The sequence below is a fragment of the Sceloporus undulatus genome, chromosome 2 (assembly GCF_019175285.1).
Source record: "Sceloporus undulatus isolate JIND9_A2432 ecotype Alabama chromosome 2, SceUnd_v1.1, whole genome shotgun sequence".
In the NCBI taxonomy this organism is placed as follows: domain Eukaryota; kingdom Metazoa; phylum Chordata; class Lepidosauria; order Squamata; family Phrynosomatidae; genus Sceloporus; species Sceloporus undulatus.
Window position 1 is genome coordinate 198925536 of NC_056523.1, and position 15212 is coordinate 198940747.

Genomic DNA, 15212 nt, shown 5'->3' on the forward strand with positions numbered 1-15212 from the left:
TATTAATAAATCAAGCAATGCTACTAGGCAGAGAAAATGTTTTCTTTGGCTCAAATTGTGATGTTTTCCTTGCAGGGGTTTTCTGCTCCTATGGTTCGCTGCCAAAGCAAATTTTGCTAACAAAGTTGTTTAAAATATATTTTACACACTCGTGTATGTGCATATTTATCTATCTCCTCTAACAGATTTCCTACGTAAATGTATTCTCTTTTTATAGATGTCTTTTCCACATGACAGTTAAATGGGATCGTGATATCCCAGTGTTTTTCAGTGAATGCAACCATACAATGGGTGGTCTCTTCAGAAAAAAAAAAATCACAGAATGGAGTAAGGCTACATTACGAGAAGTGCCCAGAGTCAGGTTCTATTAATAGAAAGTGTATTTAAACAATGGAAAAAGCTGTAGACTGAAATATGCACAGCCAATTCTCTTTTCTCTGATCACCGTGTTAAAAAATAATGGTAATTTTGCAATCGGTAAGAGTAGCTATGGAGTAATGTTCTAACTGGAAAATCTCTCTTCTTGTTCATCCATAAGCAAGGTACTCGGAACAATAAACTTTACAATTTTATCACTGCAAAATGTAATTAAAAATAAGCTCATGGCAAACATAGGTTCAAAATCTCAGCAGGTCCCCTGGCTATTCTCCCTTTAGTACATTATCATCAGTTATCTGAACAAAAGTCCTCTATAGTGTTGGGCTATCAATGACATTATCTCAGCACTTCAATTAAAATATTTTCATCCAGATAAGAGAATATTTTATCACCTCTTAAAAACTTCCCCTTCAGATTCTTCTCTTAATTACCAACACATTTTAAAGAAATTTCAACCAGACTCTGATCAGAAGAGTAAGCTGCCTTCTCACAATCAACAGAGACGTCATTTTATCTTTCAAACTGACAAGCCTCAGTTCCTCCAAATTCGTCTAATGACAGCAAACAGCTCTTCCTCCCATAAAGGGTGGGAATTTTGTGACTTTTCAGATGTTCTTGTGTAGAATAACTAATATTACAGAATGTTGGGAGTTGCAGTTTGACAATGTCTGGAAAGCTGTCTGATTCTCACCCTAATCCACCACCTCGCCATCAGTTTTATGTCTGTCAAACCTAAGTATTGCACAGTAGCTTGTAAGGCTACTCTGTCCCACCGATGCTGTCCTTCCTCATTCTCCACTCCTTCCTCGAAGCCTAATATGCAAAAGAAATTGCTTCCCACCTGTGATTACTCAATGACATGGCAGGAATATCAGTGGTGCATAGAGGAGACCATTCCTTGCTAACTAAATCTGCCTCGCCAAGTACCATAGATTGAATATACCAATTAGAAAGATCATGAGCATTTCATCTAGAGCAATCGTTCTGAAATTGTGTGCAAAGAGATGTATCTGACATGCTATAAGGACTAATATTGTGCCAGATTTTTTTTTAAATAGAGCTTTTCTGCCTGGAGAAGCACTTGAATGTTGATGGTCTGCATGACTCATTGGCTCTTTTTAATCAGCTTCTGCAGGGGCAGAGGGAGTACAGTAATATCTGCCAATCTCTGCATCAGGTATAATCAAAACTTTCAATTACTCTTAATTCAGAGGAGGATGGAGCAGTTATCCTGCTGTGGAGGGTGCTACCTGTTGATCCTTTGCCTGAGTCATGCTTATGGGTGTGCATAAAGAAAATAATCTGAGCTGGATGAATAAAACATGCTTCTAATTTTAACTCAGCAGGGGGGAGAGCTCACATTTCCAACTATATGAGAATGGAGAAATGCTAACCAGGAGACATGCTGTCACTTGTCTCAGCCTGTATCTTCCACAGAAGTATTCCAGGTCCCCAATTGTTGTTAGCGTGGTTTCATGTGTACCTTTCTACCTCACCATCAAGTGAGCGCACTTTCCATTGCTTCAACATTCCTGGTTTTCATCATCATGCAGAAAAAGCCTTTTCAATTAAGGGACCAAGATCCCCTGACATTCCAAGATTCAGCCTAATATTTAAGCAGCTCTACCTACATAGTACAATACAACCTTTTCATAATTCAGTTGGAGCATTGGGGAAGGGGAGAGATGAGAAAGAACTTCAGTTGCTGTTAGCTAATTATCCAGATTTTTTTTTCATGACCAAGTTCCAAAACACATGTCAATGTCTCTTTTGAATGCATACTGAGCTCAAGCTTTTTGTACTCTGCCCAATAAAAAGAAAGTTGAAGCAATAACTCATTTTCATCAGTAGAGTCGTGCATTTACGATGTATGAAGGAAAAATGCCTTTTAACTGGTGCTCTTTAAAACTCTGAACAGAAAATGTTCAGATATAAATTAATCTCAACAGTTTCATGGGGAGTCTAGCTGTAAGTCATCTGAAGCAAAAATCACATATTTTAAACTAAAAGAAAAACAATAGCATACAGTATTTGATGGTTCCACATAAAGTATATTCAAAAGATCATAAAATTTGGACTGTATCAGTCTACAGTACATGTTATAACTACAGTTGAAACTGTGCACCAAGAAATGATATAACAACATTTAGCAAGCCGATCTTCACTGCCAGAAGAAGAAAAAAGACACAACACAATTCTGTTAGACACTGTGATAAGATGATTCCCATTAGGGTGTATGTTTAATAGGGTGTTTCGCTGTATGGCAGCACTTTACTGGATAGAAAAAAATTAGATCAAACAAAATAGCCTTGAAATCACTTTCTTTTCAGAACTGTAAAAGTATAATTCTATGTCAAACTCTTGTATGCATCGATGAAATGGGTGTACAGATTACTCCATTCAGAGTCATTCCCAGGTATACATATGGCGGACGAGTTTCTATAACAGACTATAAAAAATAGAAACCACACTATGTAAGTTCTTAATACGGTGCCATTTTAAATGGAAAGCATCTCTGTTGGCAAGTGATAGACTGAACGCTGGATAGAAAGGCAAAAGTGTAGAAATACTATACCACAAAGAGTACAATAACATCCAAAATCCACAAAATACTGCACATGCTGCAAGCTTTTGAAGCTCCACTTGCTTCTTCATCAGGCAAAGAGGCTAAAAATTATATAGAAGAAAAAAAATTATAAAATGGTGATGTTAGTCACAAGTTTGTATTGACTCAAGGTGTTCTTGGTGTGTTGTTCTATGGAGGGTTATCTATGCAAGCAGGTTTCTACTTCTTCTGGCCATGTGACATTGGGAAGGAGGAGGGACCTGCTTGCATTAATATTCTTTCAAAGAACAACACACCAACAAGCCTGTAATTAACAGTGTCATTTTAGATTTCCCCCCTTCTGTATGATTCTTAACACTTTTGCCTGATGAAGCCAGTAGAATTTTGAATTTTGCATCATGCATTTTGTGTATTTTGTATTATTTTCCATGAAAATTTAACAAATACTGTGTGTGTGTGTGTGTATAAAACAGCATGGAGCGAGCATGGTATAATTTGTTTTTTTTTTTATAGTGCTTGTAAAACTCTGGAGGCCAGGGCTTGAATCCCTACTTGGCCATGGAAACACACTGAGTGACCTTGGTCAAATCTCACTCTCTCAGCCCAGAGAAAGGCAATGGCAAACCACTTCTGAACAAAGAAAACATGACAAAACATGAAAACAAGTTTGCCTTAGGGTTGCAATAAGCTGGAAATGACTTGAAGGCACACAACAACAACATAAATAAATAAATAACCATATGATATGGTAAAATCACACACAGTGTTTACTTTTTTTCAGTACAACTAGAAGCAATAGGCATAATGAATTAGTTTCATAATTATTACATTTAGGCATTATCATGCATAATCATTATTTAAATCAGAGATATATAGTGAAGTGTAATCAATATCTAATTGGAAAAGATCATGAAATCCAACAAATACATTCAAAGAATACATCCCAGCTTCAAGTAATTTCATGCCATTTGACATATATCTTGGAACACAATATCTTTATCAGAAAAGTAGACTGATATTTCTTTCTAGAGCCACTGTTCTCCATTACGAAAACTGAATTCCATATGTCAGAACTTGTGATATCAAAATATGGGTCAAAGCTGAGGTTAGTATTGTCCTCCTTTTATAAAGGAAAGCCACAGCGGTGCAGCTGAGATATTCAGTATACCAGAGATATGATTCTGAATTTAGATAGAACAGGGGTGGGAAAGCTAATAGACAAATGCCAAATATTTTAAAAGATGCATCTATTCTATTATATGACTAACATCTGGTAAGGTTTTTTATATTTAGTTAAACCATTACCTTGTTTTTCTCATAATTGATACAAACTGTTCGAATTTACAACAATCTGAAAATTTGTGCATGCATCTTCCTAAACAATCCTGGTTCCATGAAAGCAGCACAATCTTCTGCATACAATAAAATAAATAAGGGCGCTCTATCTCAGCAAGATTATTTAGGTGACTGTCACCCTGAAGGATGAAATCTGGGGATAGATCATTCAAATAAATATTTAATCAACGGTCCCCCTCCAATAGACCTCTGTTTTACTCTGTCTTATCACTGGTATGCAACTGATTAGACTGTCTTTAAATCTGCATCTGACTTGGACTAATGAACTGTGATTACTGTACTTTGTCTTATCAGAAAAGGTAACCACTTGTCAACTGGAATTGCTAAAAAAAATGGTCAGACACGTTTTAAGAAACTGAACCAGAAACTCACAGTCTGTTCAAATTATTTTTTTTACTATATTTACAATATCTTCCCACTTAATGATGTGGTCTAAAGTAGAATGCCTCCTTTAGAAAGTAATGATCTCAGCACCCACAATGGTATTCTCCTGAAACCATTTTGATAGCTTAAAAGTACAGTACATGCTGTTTCAGAATTTCCCAATAATCAAAAGAACTCTACAGGTCTATAGTTCCAAGGATCCAGTTTCTATCACTGGTGATTTACACTAGCTATGAGGAATCACATAAACATCAATGTCTATATGACAAAACTAAAGTAACTTCCTAGTAAATTTTCCATAACTGATGAATTTCTATAGAACTAATTATTTACACTGCCATCACAATTACTGTATTTTTTGGCGTATAAGACTACTTTTTAACCCAGGAAAATCTTCTCAAAAGTTGGGGGTCGTCTTATATGCGGGGTGTCATCTTATAGGGCAGGTGCTGAAACTTCTGAGCCGGACTGGAGAATCTGCGGTCACCGCATATGGTCGGGGGAGCTCAAAAATGGCTGCGGACACATCCTCACTGTATGCGACGATCGTATGAAAGCAGCTATCTCTCTGATAGTCTTGGAGACAGGGAGGGCTGGGCAGGCAGGGAGAGCTGACCAATCCAAGCAGGCTTTGTATACAACAAGGTTTCCTGCTAAGTACCTGCATGTCATTTGAATTAAAATTACCATATTGAAATCAAATCTGGTTTTAAAATTTTTTTATTTGGTGTGCGTTGGAAGAGGGGTAGTCTTATATGGCGAGTATATCCCAAACTCTATATTTTAACTGGAAAAGTTGGGGATCGTCTTATATGCCCAGTCGTCTTCCAGTCGCTGGAAAATACGGTATATCAGTTCAAGATTAAGTTGCATGCAAGAGAGGTATTTTGCAAAACTATGAATTTGAAAGCATTGCAGCCACGAAATTTGGATACCTGACAATGTGTTTTATACAAAGTCTTCAGATATCAGTGCTCCTTCACAGAAAAGCTCACTGATCCAATAAGCTCCCATCTGTTTCCATTTCTCTATTGTCTGCTTGGGTATGTCTACACCAAATATTGAGTGGTCAACAACAATAAATTGGAGACATTCTCGGAACTAATTGATTAACCCATTTATTCCAGACACATAGAGTCGTTTTAAATAATGGATTTAACATTTTAATTTTTGCTACTGTCTGTGGCACGCGCACAAAAATGGTTGTGATGTTTTATATTGTGGGCTACTGGAGAATTCTGTCTGGACCCAGGGAATGAATCATCCTAGTGGATGATCTGGATCAACTGACATAATTGGAATGCCTCAAAATACAGTTTAAGGTTTGTAAAGGCCAAACCTTCTGATGTACTGGGACTATATTGGGCTGCTTTTAAAAAATCCACATACATGGAACCCCCAAGAGCAATGACTGGTTTTGAATAGCTGTGTATACAGTCAGTTGTCCATATCCATCGATTCTATATCCATGGAGTCAACCATTCAAGCCTTAAAATATACAGTATGTGTGTGTGTATATATAAAAATCCAAAACACAAATCTTGATCTTGCCATTTTATATAAGGGACACCATTTTATATAATGAGACTTGAGGATGTATGGATTTTGGTATCCATGGGGGGGGGGTTCTGGAACTGAACTCTAGATGTTACCAAGGACCCTACTGTATTGCCAAATATTTCTACTCTCCATTTTCATGGAAAATAATACAAAATCTACAACATAAAGACTTAATATTGTTTTTTTCTGATAGTGACACCGCTTGAGATTGATAAAGCACTGGAAACTTTAGATGGGATATTCCTCTTAAAATGGCATGACAGAGTATGTGCAATTGAACTCATGGAGAAACTGGCCTGCCAAATTCAAGCCTCCAAAGAATTATCAACAACAGATAAATTTATTAATATGTGGTATGGCTTTCTTTCACTATGATTCTCCATCTAACCAACAAGCATATTGGAACATTTTTTCTTGATAGTTGTAACTATATTTACCTATGTAATTTTATATAAAAAGAGAGACTGTAGTAAAGAAATAAGACCAGAAGTATGACCAGAAGAACAGCTATGACAGAACTACAGGTAACTTCCACAAATGTAAAGATATTAAATATGAAAGTCAAGATCATCCATGCCTATAAAGCCCTAAATGGCTTGGGCCCAGGGTACTTGGAGGACCGCCTCTCCCCATATAACCTGCCCTGCACTCTCAGATCGGGTGAGAGACATCTTTTAAGAGTTCCAGACGCTAGATATGTTTCTTCTCGGAGGCCCTTCTCTGTTGCAGCCCCACAGCTCTGGAACTCCCTCCCCAATGAGCTCCATACTTCCACCTCCCTTGATATCTTTAAGAAGAACCTGAAAACTTATTTATTCCGCCAGGCTTTCCCCCTGTGAGCCTTGTTGTTATGCATTTCCCCCTCACAATGTTTTGCTGTATTCCATTCTACACAGCCACTTGTATGGTTGTTTGTTGTTGTAATTGTTTTTATTGTATTTTGTAATACTGTTGGGGTATGGGACTGTGATGGTTTTACCTGTTTTTATATTTGTTGTACACCGCTGTGATCCTTGGAACAGTGGTATAGAAATAAAATTTTATTATTATTATTATTATTTATTATAGTATTTCCAATTTGTATGAATGGTGGTAAAAGCTGGACAGTGAAGAAAGCAGAGAGGAAGAAAATCAATTCATTAAAACATGGCACTGAAGGAGAATTCTACTGATACCGCAGACTGCCAAAAGAGAAATACAGTGTGCCTGTGTCAGCCTTGGGTGCCTTTTACGCAGCTTTCAGATTATGCTGAAAGCCGTGTGATCGAAGTTGCAATGGTGCGCGCGCCATGCGCATTGTACGTCATTCATGACTCCCATTATTTTCAATGGGGCTCAAGCATATGCACTATTTGCCTTATGCGGAAGGGTCCTGAACGGATCACCCACGTAAGGCAAGGGCGTACTGTAAATAAGTCTGAGAGCTAGTCAAGCCTCAGCTCTTCCTAGAAGCCAAAATAACTAAACTGAAATTTTCTAGCTTGGACATATTATGAATTGAAGGCAACCTGACAGCAAATAAAAACAACAAATATGGTTTATGGTAATGACCATGAGCCATGCCTCTCCCTAGACTTTCTGAGGACTCTGAACTGGATTCCCTTTCTGATTAACTGCAGTTCACTCTGTCATCTGAACCCAAACAAACTGTAGCCAATCTTAGCTATAGTCAGATGAAATAAACTTCAAACCTTGAATTACGAATAATACTTGCTTTAAAAAACAGTTAAGAGTAATCACTTTTTAGCCTGGGCAATAATTATTTATTGTAGCCACAGTTTGTGTACCATCTAACCCCAAACCATAGTTGAGACCTATGAACACAACACTGAATTCTGTGGAGCTAAACAGGTAGGCAGTTCTTTATGCCAAATCTGAAAGGTACTTGCAAACAATGCTTCAAAGTTTACAGCATGGAAAGATAGGAATCAGAGTTTATGTATTATACATGTTTTACTTCCATGTCCAGATAATCAAAAACAGTGATGAGCAATCCAGAATGTAGAAGGCATGACAGAAAATTAAATAAAAAGGTAGAAAGAGCATACAAAACCTTTTTCCTTAGAGGAAATGCAAATGGTTCTAAATTATCTTGAAATGCTACTTTGTTTGGTAACTTATAGTCAGGATTATAATATCAAATCTTTTATGTACACACCACAATAGTCCACAGACCATTCTAAATAAAAGGTTATTTCCAGCTTGACAGGTTATGGGGAGTAAAATAAGGAAAAGAGTCTGAATGCAAAGATATGCACAGCTAATCCCATCCTTTCAGCACTGCCACCAGGAAGAGGTATGAAATTTTGGCTATTGTTCATTATCTTTTCAGGGATAGCCTTTGTGGAATCCAAAGTATCCAAGGAATCTTTCAGATTTCTGTAATAACGACGGGTCCATGAATCAATAAATATTGGTAGCTCTCTTACAATCATTCAGTATGCCTTTTTAATGAACCAAAGGGGGTTATGTGTAAACTTGTTTCTACTTTAGTAAATATTTTAGTAAATTAAAATTCGTAAGATGGAAAGCAGAAAGGCAGTAGCCTGGTTGGTGTCTTGGTAAGAAAAGCTTTGCACATAAAGGTTCCATTCAGTTAATTGCAACCTGTTGGTAATCTTTGTCATTTAAAAGTGCTTAACTTTCTTTGGATTGTGCCTTTCCATTAATATATGCTTAAATGTACTTTCTGTAATAGTATTTTTACACTCAGGCTGAAATGGGAATTCTCTGTAGATCAAAACTTGCCTTTTCTTTTTGCCATTAAAAAACCCCCAGGAATAGGGTTCCTTACAAACTCTCCCCAATTAACTACATGATAAAAAGTGAACATACTTCACGCCCTCAGTTTCACATTTTGGGATATGATAAAATCACAAGTAATTTGTAACATGACAGTTTCAAATATTCTTCTGAATGATCCTTCATGTGGAGAGCATCTGGCTAAGCTAACAGAATAGCTCTATTCATCTTTTTAGTTTGGTGGTGTGCTGCTGTGTAATAATGGCACGACATGAGAACTACATAAAAAATTTCAATGTCTATCGGTTTAAATGCAGCTAAAGATCCCCTTACTTTAATTAGGTGATGAAAATACTGTTTTTAATAGTTTTGCTCAATTAACTATCACTTCTTTTTTTTTAAAATGAATCTTGTTATTTAAACTCTGTATGGACTTTTGTTTCACTATTATTGTTTTACTCTAACAAATATCAGAAGTGGAACTTGTGTGCCCCTCCAAATGTCATTGGGCTACAATTTCCAGCAGCCCTAGCCAGCACATCCAATGAGAAGGAGTGCTGCAAGTTGTGGTTGAACAGCACCTTGAAGCCTGGATCAGAGAGGACTTTTCAGCTAATAAGGACCTACAGTTTTCTCATGCTGGGTGAGGTTGGCTAGGAACATTCTTCTAAAAATTAAAAATAGACACATTATTGGGGCTTATGCCAAAAGTATAATAATAATAATTTAATTTAATGCTAATTAAATATGCACTGAAGACTGAAATATGGTTTTAAAAGTCCATTTTTCCCAAAGGAAACCATCATAATCCCTGCAACCAACCTTCATGCATGAAAAAATAGTTGTCATTAAATATCTTGTCATTAATATGTTAAATGATTTTGATAACTCTTTTAATAAAGGCGATATTGACTTAAATCCAGTACTATACAAATGGACCACTACCAGCAAAACAGGTCTCCTTCCCTGGATGGGGTGAGCACCGAATACCATCCGTTATTCTTTACATGTTAGAAAGTAAAGAAGAGCATAATAATAAAAAAGAAGCCATGTTATAAATATCTATGTCATACCTGCACCTCCATTTTAGCAATAGCAATAGAAGCTATATTTCTATACCGCTTTATAGTGCTAAGCTCTCTCTAAGCAGTTTACAATGTGTTAGTCAACTGCCTTCAACAAGCTGGGTACTCATTTTACCAACCTACAAAAGGATGGAAGGCTGAGTCAACCTGGAGTCCTGCAGGATCAAGCTCACAACATTTGTTCTGCAGTACTGGGCCACCAGGGATCCTCATTTTATGCCTTTCATTTCTTTACGGATACCAAATCTCTGCACCAAGCACAATATAATGATCAGTAGACGTTCAATGCCTTGGTAGTTAATGTTCCTAACACATGACTTTATCTATTTTCCTACCTATGTTGATCCTCATGCTCATGGTGCTAAACAGTTAGCAATCCTTAATTCATATTACTGGGTTAGAGCCACATTTCCTCCCACTGGCAGGCATACACAGCATACTCCACCCAGAAAGTGGGCAGGAGAGGAAATTTTCATCAATGCTAGCGGGTGGGGAAGCTATTTTTTTGCAACACTCTTACCCTGTTCTATTGGATTCCCCAGTCTTCCAGTGCAGATTTTCTGGCATCATAGGAGCTCCAGACTAAAAATGGAGAAGCTACAACTGCCCACAGAAACATTCCACTGGATCAGAAGCCTTCTGCAGATGAAGGGCCCTTTCCATCTGCAAAAGGCACATTGTGGATCCAACCCAGAGTTCATGAATCTATTATAATTTTTCCAAATTGTGAGACTCCTCCTAACTTTCATTCTCCATGCAGCTAGACATGTTGATGGGAAATATACAAGAAGGCAACCATTATCTTCTCTTCTCAGTCACAGTTAGTTTCATGAACAGCAACTCCAGCCTGAAATAATACATAGTATGATCTACAGTTTCAAATTTTCCAGTTTAAAGAAAAGTTAGCAGCTTATGTAAACACTACAAGACCACCACCATATTTCATTACCCCACAGACAAAGAACACCGAGCCAAATGTTCTGTTATCATGTTGCTACACGTTCCACCATAGGAAACTGACGGGCAATTTTTTAATGAAATCAAACATCCTGTGATTGAGGTTTTTCACAAAGCTTTTTTCTTTTAACCCAAAAGATAAAAAGAAAGCTTTTTGAATCTTAAGTGAAATGAGCTATTCTCACACAGTCTCAAGAGCCATAATTTTTTATAGGTTTTCCTTCCCCTCCCTTCCCTTGCACTTTTACACTTATACTCTACAGAAGAGAGGCAACAAAAGTTGCCCCATGGGTTTTAAAGACATCTGGATACTGGCCTCTGGATAATTTTGCAAGTTCATATTAAATGTTTGTGGTACTGTACTTTAAACATCAGCATTGCTCCTGATATTAACACTAGATAGCTTGCTTTAATGCTGAACATTTAAAACATGAGAACATTACAAAGCAAAGTAACCACATTCACATTTTAAATAAAAGCCATGATTTTCAAAGAGAAGTCATGTAACACTATTGTATCAGGACAACACAGTTTTGTGACATTTTAAAGTCTATCAGCAGAAAAATGGTTAGAAATGAAAACATCAAGACAAGAAAAGGCTGGAGGCACTTAATGGACACTGTTACCTTTTAAACCTTCAGAATATATAATTTTTTAAAAAATTCCTTTCTTCTGATACTTTGCTTCCAGATGCGTTTCTCCACATCTCCACAAAGCCTGTTGACTTTTTCCGATACAAAAATGACAGCGTATTCCATAATGTGAAGTCAAGTCAACTGCACTCTTGTCATTCATATCTACCTAAGAGTGATAGCAGTAGGAGCAAAAACACCAATTTCAGACCTACCAACTAAACAGCACTAATGTTACCATGACTGAAATCTGAGTCTTTAAGAAAGTACTGTAGCCAGTGGCACTACTTCCACAAATAACAATAGATAAGTTCCAGAACCTGCTGGATCTTAAAAGAAAGGTTAACATTTACTGGTAGTTAAAGCTATAAAAGCCAGAGTTACAAATGCATTTTTGGTTACATTGCCATTTTAAAAAATCAACTCTATAACTGAAAAGTTTTTTGGGAGACAATTGTATCTTTCTTAGAAATTCTTAAACACTTATGTGGTAGTGGTGATTATAAGTTTTATTTAAAATATTTCTGTATCGCTTTTCATTTCCACAAATACTGAAGAAGTTTGCAACAATGCCATATCTTTCTAGCTTCAAGAAGAAAATGGCCTCTGTGTTTCATAATATAAAATGGAAAACACTATTTTAGTCCAGCTGTAACACAGCTAGAACCATGGTATAAAAATAAAGGAGTCTATTTAGCCACATCCTTTCCATGTTTTACAACCTTTGCCCACACTAAGAGAGAAGGCAATTAAAAACCCACCTTTGAAATAAAATGAAAGACCACCTTCTGTCTACAAGGAAAGGTTTATCAAGGGAAAACCTAATGATGATTTCTCCACAGTGAATTATTTACTGCCTGTTCCAGACAGTTTAAAAAGTCTTTGAACAAGACAGGGTAAAATGACAAACTGAGACTGCTAGGAAGCTAAAACCGATTTAGCCCAAGATTTTTGTGTGTGTGTTTAAAAAAATTCCACTTTATTTCCAGACAGCCATGCCTTAAAACAAAACGTGGGTATCCCGTCTGACTCTTTTATGTCATAGGGACATTTTAATTTGGTTCTGAAATAAGGAGTTTCAGTGGGGTGTGCTTGACTTCTTACCATTTAAAATCTTTAAAATTAATTTGAGTAAGATTTGTTTACTTAATGGTTTTAAAAAACATTTATATTGTATATTGATTTAATTGTGCTTTGTTTTAGCCCTCATTATTCTTCATCTGAGAAAGGAGACTCTGGGCTGAAACAGATGCCCCTGAAGGGGCAGCATGATGCCGCCCCTCTGATTGCCAGATTGCAGCCGTGGCAACCACACACTGTGGCCCCGATCTGGCTTTTTGACGGCCCAAAAAGATGAGGCAGAAAGCCACTCCTTTTTGAGCCAGCAAAAAGCTGGTTTTTCCACCGCAGCTGCAGCTCTGTGGCCATATGAATGCTGCAGCCCTGGAGCACTGCAAAGCTACCCACCGGGTGGGTGGCTTCACGGTGGCTTCCTGCCAGCTTGGGGGCATGAATCGTCTAAATTACACCCCCCAAACTGCCGGGAAGCTGCCGCAAAGAGGCCATCTGTTTCACCCCTCAGTCTGCAAAAGCTTATGCTACAACTTGTTTTGCTGAGTTAATCTCAACGGTGCTGCAAGAGCCCTCTGCATACTGGAAACATGCAGGCAGTTTATCAGGGGGCTCAGCACTGCCTTGATATCCTCTATGGTTGTATTTACTGTATATGGTGGTACGTGCACTGATCATCTCTCGACTCAATTTCTGCAATGTGTGCTACAGGACTGTCTCATCTGCCACTCCAAAACTTTGGAAAGACTTGCCGGAGAAGATCCATCTTATGATTCTTGACACTTTAAAGAAGGCTGTCAAGACAGATCTCTTCAAGCAGGCCTTCTCTGACTGACCGTCCCGTAACATTTGTATAGTTGCTCATGTCTGCCTCATGATGCCTCATTTTTAATTGCGTTTTTTAATAATTTCTAATTTATTAATTTAATTGTATTTTATAATTGTTGTTGGTTAGTTGAAATGGGAGTTTAAGAAGATTGTGTTGTTTTATCTTATATATTTTTTGTTTTCCCATGTCGTACCTCCCCAAAATTCTCTGCAGGAATGTTTTCTAAGGGTTTTTTTTTTTTTGTTGGGTTCCAGAAACTTTTTCTCTGTTACTGGGATTACCACACTATTAGTAACCTATTGCTGCTACTGCCATTGCTACAAATACATGAAAGGAATTAGATTTTGGATGCCCTCAGAACTTGCTGCCCATAGTTACACCAAAGGCCACTCCTCCTTACTTTGGAGTGGATATGCACCGTATAATGTACTGATTCTCATTGCAATTACTAGGAAGATATGCAAGACAGGTAGTTGGGGGAAAACATGCTCTGTAGTTCTCCCAAACAGTCCTGGAGGTTACATAACCTCTTGAAACCATTCCACTTCACAGTAGCATGCATCAGCTGCCATTAACTAGTAGTAGGTAAAAACCAAATGACTAAAAAAAGGTGTAGCTTGTGTCGAGGCAAACTCTACTCGAAGACAAAACCATAAAAGGGGAGAACACACACAAGGAATAACAAAGGTGAAGGCAAAGAAGCCATTAGAAAGAGCAAAAGCTGATGAAAGAAATACATACTTTCAAAGGCTGTGTAGGTCAGTATGATAACTCTGATATTTAAGAACCTTATAAATAAAAACCATCAAGCCTAATTCCCCCAAATGCATGGATTGACTATTTGATACACTTTCATGAATGGGAGGCAGTAAACGTGGGGCTGAGGAATCACTGAAAGTTCTTGAAGAATGAGCAGTTTTAGTCCATTGACACATGGAAACAAAACTGTTGACATCGAACCCCAGAGGGAAAAAGGAAAGATTATAGCAACTTTTTATTTGCTATAACTTAACTAGAATAATAATGGCAGAGGTTTATACTTATTGTCAAATATCTCATTTTCATCTACAGTAATCACCTCAGCCATATACAACAATGCATCATGTTCAAATAGTTCACCTCCTTCCTTTAATAATGAATACCACTAACAGACATTAACCTCCAAGCATCATTTGCAATCCCTTATCTAATTTGACAAGCAACAGGTCTGGGTTCTTGGAACAGTATGATTTCCATGCCAAAGGATAATCTATTAGTCATTCATTTTTTGCTTTTGAATCTCTCAAATGAATCAACAATATATTCTATAGAAATATGAAGTTCAAATACAATTCCCTTACATTTCTAAATTTTAGCTTGCATTGTAATATATAAAGGCATGTCTGTTACTCACAAGCCACAACACTTACTAATATTAGTGTTCCAGATTTAAAATCGCGCGGGGAGACAACACAATAAGAGAATGCCTGGTGCAAATCATTGAATCAAACTCACCAAAGACAGCAAGGAAGGCAACAGAGAGTGGAGAAGCTGTCATGTTCATCCCTGCTCTACCTTACTGCATAATTTGAACATCTGAATATGTCTATCAACCAACACAATAACCATCAACACAACTTTCCAAATCACCTAGTGCCAAGTCAACACAAAAC

At 37.3% G+C, this 15212-nt stretch overlaps 1 protein-coding gene across 4 annotated transcripts in view; it reads right to left on the bottom strand.

The window, feature by feature from the left end:
* MLLT3 (MLLT3 super elongation complex subunit) overlaps positions 1 to 15212 on the bottom strand; it is a 150797-nt gene that overhangs the window by 28036 nt on the left and 107549 nt on the right. The window lies entirely within an intron of this gene.